This window comes from Eptatretus burgeri, chromosome 10 (assembly GCF_056783735.1).
Source record: "Eptatretus burgeri isolate ZD-2024b chromosome 10, Ebu_testis_v1, whole genome shotgun sequence".
Lineage (NCBI taxonomy): Eukaryota > Metazoa > Chordata > Myxini > Myxiniformes > Myxinidae > Eptatretus > Eptatretus burgeri.
In genome coordinates this window covers 66,679,669-66,685,668 of record NC_140970.1, presented here as the reverse complement: position 1 = coordinate 66,685,668, position 6,000 = coordinate 66,679,669, and the positions used below count along the sequence as shown (strand labels likewise).

The following is a 6,000-nucleotide window of genomic DNA, read 5'->3' as shown; positions in this document are numbered from 1 at the left end:
GTGCTGGTATGCTCCGAACCAGGAAGTAAATTTTTTTTCTCTCTCTTCTCTTCTCTTTTTTTTGTTTTTCCTTGCCGCGACATTGCGAAAAGGTAAAATACGTTGGCGCTAATTGAATAATTGGGTATTAAAAATAAATTGCGAATAATCGTAACTGCGAATAATATGCCAACTTCCGGGCCACGCACGTATGGGCACGTGAGAGCGAAGAAACGGCCTGTGTGGTTTCTTTATTTTTTTTTTTTTTTTTTTTTTTTTTTTACGGGCACGTACTAGTCCAACCAATCTGAACAATCCAACTCACTCATCCAACCAACCTCACCCATCAAACTCGCACTTCTTCTTCTTTCGGCTGCTCCCGTTAGGGGTCGCCACAGCGGATCATCCGTATGATCCGCATCGTGATTTGGCACATGTTTTACGCCGGATGCCCTTCCTGACACAATCCTGGTCGCCTCTTGCGACACAGGGATATGGTTCACCTATTTAAACCGGGGTATACACCGGCCCAGTACACTGGTACTCATTTCGCTGACCTCGGAAGGATGACAGGCTGAGTCAACCCCCTGGTGTATTAATTCAGTGGCCCAACGGGGCTTGAACTCAGGACCTTTTGGATCCCAAGCCGCTGCTCTAACCACTGCGCCAACACCAGGCTATCTCCATCAAACTCACACATCCGCCTTAAAATTAACTTATTTCATGTTGCTAAAAAAAAAAAAACTTTTGAAGCAAATATGTGGCTATTTCCTTTCTCTTGTGGCTTATCATTCTAAACCTGGATTAGCCACAGTGGCTAATTCCTTTTGAAAGCCAGAGCACACCCAGCCATTGCCCACATGTTTTTGGCTGAAGGCATGGGCGGAGCCTCCATCGCCTCAGATCAAGGCTCCGCCCCAAGGCAGAGCATGGACGTTTCCTCCAGCGAAGGGCGAGCATGACACTCACGCCCCAGCCAATCGAGAGGTGACCACGAGTCGTCCGACAACCCCTCGTCTAATCAGGAGGCGAGTGGCGAGGAGAAGAACCTCCTCCCACTTAAAGAGAGAAAAAGAGACGAGAGGACGGCAGACAAAAGGATTTTCTGAAGGATTGCGGTCTGGTCTTGGTGGCGATTGTGGCGTGGTCATGGTCGAGCGGTCTGTGGTCCTTTGCGGTGGCTCACCGTGGTGGTGGTGCTCGAGCAGCCAGGGTCGTGGGCCGTGGACTTTGGGTCGTGGGTTCAAGTCCCACCGTGGTGGTTTTTGGAGTCTGTGACTGCACGAGGCGGGACAGGTACCCCGGCCCGGCTCTACCAAACGAAACCCACGGGGTCCATTTCTTTTGTGTGTGCGTGTCCGTGGGCCCCGTCTTTAAGTAGGATTGTGAAGTGCTTTTTTCTCATTGTACATTGCCTGCTTTTTATTCAGATAACTCTGCTCTGTGTGCTCTCCTCCATGATTATTATCGTAAAATAAATCACCCCTGTTAAATGTACCAGCTCGTTTTCTGTGCTTTCCTCCATTGGCCTTGCATGGTGCGTATTGAGAATTAGTAAGGCCGTTCTGCCGTAAATTGTTCATTTGGTCCGGTGCGGCTTTGGTAACTTCCACTCGGTTACGCCGGATCTGAGTCTGTGATAGCGACTCGATTCAGACAAAGTCAGTCGAGGGTGTGGTTTTCCCCGGTAGTTGGATAACGTGGGTATTGAGGTATTTAGGTATATTGAAATTAGGCAATTAACCCTACCCAACGCCGTTGGAATATTGGTGACCACGGTCCGCTCATGGACCCGTGAACTCTCGGACTTATCCGAGAGTCACGACCTAAATTCCGGGTGTTCGGTGGGAGACGACTCCACTGCTCCACCAAGTGGTCATTTATCGCCACCGAACCCTGGCCCTCGACAATACATCTGTGATAAAAACAAAAAATTTTCCAAGATGCATGTATATAATTTTTGTCTTTTTGTTGTTTCAAAGCTATTCTTGTCATTTCCGTTGTTTGATACTTTAACCTTTTCTTTTTGAAGCCCTTCAAAATTGTAATATACTGTACATTACTGTAATTTTCACTCTGATACTCTGTCGTCCACTCCCCCGCCTTTCCTGTTGACAACCATCTTTTTTATTTATTCTCTGCTCTTTGAGCACCCTTATTCTGGACATTTCCATCTGTCTGTCTGTCCGCGAAACTTTGGTCAAGCCTCGGGGCTAAACCACTCAACCGATTCCAATGAAATTTCGAAGGTAGGACCAATATTTCTGGGAATCGTGTGCTTTCGAATATGGAACCCCGGGCCCGAGCAACGGCATAGCAACCAACGGCCCTTTAAAGTGGTCAAAAGATCGAAAAAAAAAAAAATCAACAAAAAATATCGAAGCTTAGAGTTCTGTGCGCAATCTATCCAGCTCCCTTCATGCCAATTTGCAGCCCTAACAAAAAATATTTGTAGGAGGAGATAGGTTTTGGGCGAGTACATGTCGAACATTTCAGAAACGGTTAATTGCGAATATCTTGAAGAGAAAGAGACTGATTTTGATGAAACTTGGGTGAAATGTGTACAATGTGGCGAGCATGTACACAAAAATGAATGGTTGCTCTGCACACCTCAGTTGCTTCGCAACAGATAAAATACTTTATCGTACATCGTATACTTATTGTGGACTGTACAAAAAAATCAATACCTCCGAGGGACCTGTTTTTTTGTGCCCAAGGAGAATGTCTTGCAGCATCATATAAAAAAAAATATCTTTAGCGAATAGATAAATGAAATTACCAGGGCTGCCATTTGTTAGTCTCTTTGGAAACGTGCCTGAAATTTCACAAGGCGGGTTTCTGGGCCTAAACTAAGAGGGCTGTGACAATAATATTTATTGTGCTAAATTGATTGATGGCATGTACATGAATATCAGCTAGTCGCGTCGGCCAGCTTTCCATCTAGAGCGAGCAGCCATGTTGCCTACCCGCTTGTTTATTTATTTGCATTTAGGTTGTCAGATCAAAATTGAGTTTTGGGGGTGGTTGTTTGTGCTGTCTCCACGACTGGCATTTATTTTCCCTTTTGAAAAATTTTTTTTTTTTAACTTCCTCATTGTTATTTCACATTGATTCCTCTTCTTCTGAATGTTTTCATTTCATTTATTTTTTATTTTTAAGCTTGACATTGCATATTTTAATTCCTGAATTGCAATAAAATTCTTCTTTTCTGTCGTTTATGTATTTTTAAATGTCAAGGGCACCCACAATGACCTCTCTACGTGTTGTCATCGTCCCTGGATCACTTGCGAGACATTTACATCAAACTTTTTAAGGGAAGCGGTACAATTGGTCGTGTGGTTTGGAAGTGCCAAGCTTCATTAAGAATGTATGAAGACGGTATGCCACAAAACCATTGTACTCGTCCACATTTGCTGGAGATGTGCGAGTGAAAAATCTATCTGCCTCGCTGCAGTACCACTGGCATTACCTCCTTGCACGTATTAGTAGGCAGTGCACTGTGAGGGCCAGAAATAGTACCACCTGCGTAATTGCTTTCAGCAGGGGCTTGTGACGTCAAAGCTCTTTGCCGAAATGACGGACTCGTGGTTGTTTGTGTCGCATGGATGTTGCCTTCACTAAATCTGAAGGCATTAATTTGCCAGAAGTAATTGGTCCTCTTCACTGTTCTTTCTTTTGCTTTTTGGTATTTGTTTTTAGGATCTGTATGATCAATGAAGGCTGTAATTGTTAAAAAAAATTTAATAATAATAAACATGCACATATATATGAACAGACTGTGCAAAGGTGAGAGTGTCCATTGTGAGTCTGGTCGGTTCAAACCCTGGCTGAATCATACCAAAGACAAAAATAAGGTACGTGCTGCTTCCTTGCTTGACATGCAACTTTTAAAAGGATAGAGCACGAACAAACAATGCTGGGGAGGCAATGGCAAACCATCCAGTGTTACCTTCGCCAAGAATCCATTGGCAGGCAGTACCGTGTGTGTGTGTGTGTGTGTGTGTGTGTGTGTGTGTGTGTGTGTGTGTGTGTGTGTGTGTGTGTGTGTGTGTGTGTGTGTGTGTGTGTGTGTGTGTGTGTGTGTGTGTGTGTGTGTGTGTGTGTGTGTGTGTGTGTGTGTGTTTCTATAGCTATATATATATATATATATATATATATATATATATATATATATATATATATATAGCTCTTTCTAACCGCTCACTCACTGATATTAAAGATCGGTACCTTCCGGGTGATGTAGAAAGCTGAAATTCTGCGTGCCAATGGACATCGAAGCCGAGACACCAGGAAAATCACAGAACTGTTGGAAAGCGTCCAGAAATAAAAATATAAATGAACAAGAAAAAGAGCAATCGGAGATTTCAAACCCTCACCAGGACTTTTGTGTGGCGTTTGTGTACTGGTGTGTTGCATAATTAATAAGATGCATAATTAGAACTGCCACTTTATAACTGCTGGTAGCGATGACCGGGTTACGAGACACCCCGCTTTGATTGGACACCTGACCCATGACGTTTATTATTATTATTTGATTGAATTCAGAATGGGCTTAAAATTAATTCAATTCATATCACATGGAAGACCAAATAGGTACAAGTCCTGCATTGGAGAAATCAGAAGGAACCAGAACAAGCAAAAAGCAAACGTTGTCATCAGGATGCTTTCCAACAGCTCAGATTTATTTATTTTTTATTTTATTTTATTTTATTTTATTTTATTTTTACCTGGTGTATCGGCTTCGATGTTAGTCGGCATACAAAATTGCCGCGTTTCCCCATTCTCGGGTCACTCACCTCCATTTTTTTTTTCTCTTTCTTTTTTTCGTTTATGGATATGCGATTCTGTCCCTCCCCCTCCACCGATGTACTGGCTTCGATGTCCATCGGCAAACAAAATTTCAGCTTTCTATATCACCGAGAAGGAACCGACCTTTAATATCAGTCAGTGGTTAGAAAGTGTATGTAAAGATAGATAGATAGACAGATCAAGGTGCAAAAGTATGAGTCTTGTAGGATATTTATTTGTTGAGAAGTGATAAAGTAAATAATTTCAATATGAAACTCAGACCTGGTGTTGGCTTAGCGGTTTGGGTGGTGGCTTGGGATCCTAGGGTCCTGAGTTCAAGCCCCATTTTTCTGCTGAATTAACTCCAGGAGGTTGATTCAGCCTGTCATCATTCAGAGGTTGGCAAATGAGTACCAGTGTAGCAGCCAAAAAGGCTACACACAAAGGGAAGGGGTATTGACGGATTGATTAAATCTGGTATTGGTGTAGCACAGGCATGATGGGCCGAATGGCCTCCTCATGCACCTTAATTCCTTGTAAATAATTGTAAAGCACTTTCAAGGGATTTCCCTGAACTCATAAGGATGTAACAACACTTACAAGTGGTGCCAGGCACAACAAATCCCGCCCATTTAAGGCATAAAGTTATTTTAGGGATCAAATTTAAATTTGATATATCCTTAACCTGAATGTTGATTATAAGGAATATTTGAGTCCCCCGGACTCTGTATAGAATTGATTGATGAATTTTGTGTGGACAGTGGCGTGAAAACGGGAAAGCAGGGGGGGACCGAAAAACACCTCAATGGATAGGTTCTGAGCTTTAGCTGTGCACCTTGACACTGGTTTTTTGACAGACATGAAGATGCGAGGAAAAAAACGGTGTTTTTAATCGCGCTAATATATTATATTGCGAGACGCCAACCATGATGACGCTGTTAAACATACCCTTATTTCTGTGTTCCCATAACGGCCTTTAACAACAAGAACAATAGCTTCATGGTCCTCAGGGACTCGTATGTTCAAAAGAACATACCCTTATATTTTAGTCTTGGTTTGAAGTCAATTAAACCATTTTTGACGAAGTTATGAGCGAAAAAGATTTTGACCTTTTTCGTGACCTGACCTTGACCTTTGATCGAATTGGACCCAAAAGTTAATGGAGTCGTCCGAGGTTCATTACCCACCTGTGGATACAATTTGACAGTGTTTGAGCCAGCCGTATTTTCGTAA

At 42.8% G+C, this 6,000-nt stretch overlaps 1 protein-coding gene across 1 annotated transcript in view; it reads left to right on the top strand.

The window, feature by feature from the left end:
* The window catches only part of LOC147018751 (vesicle-associated membrane protein 3-like), a 53,992-nt gene that overhangs the window by 11,457 nt on the left and 36,535 nt on the right, over positions 1-6,000 (top strand). The gene's annotated exons all lie outside the window — the stretch shown is intronic.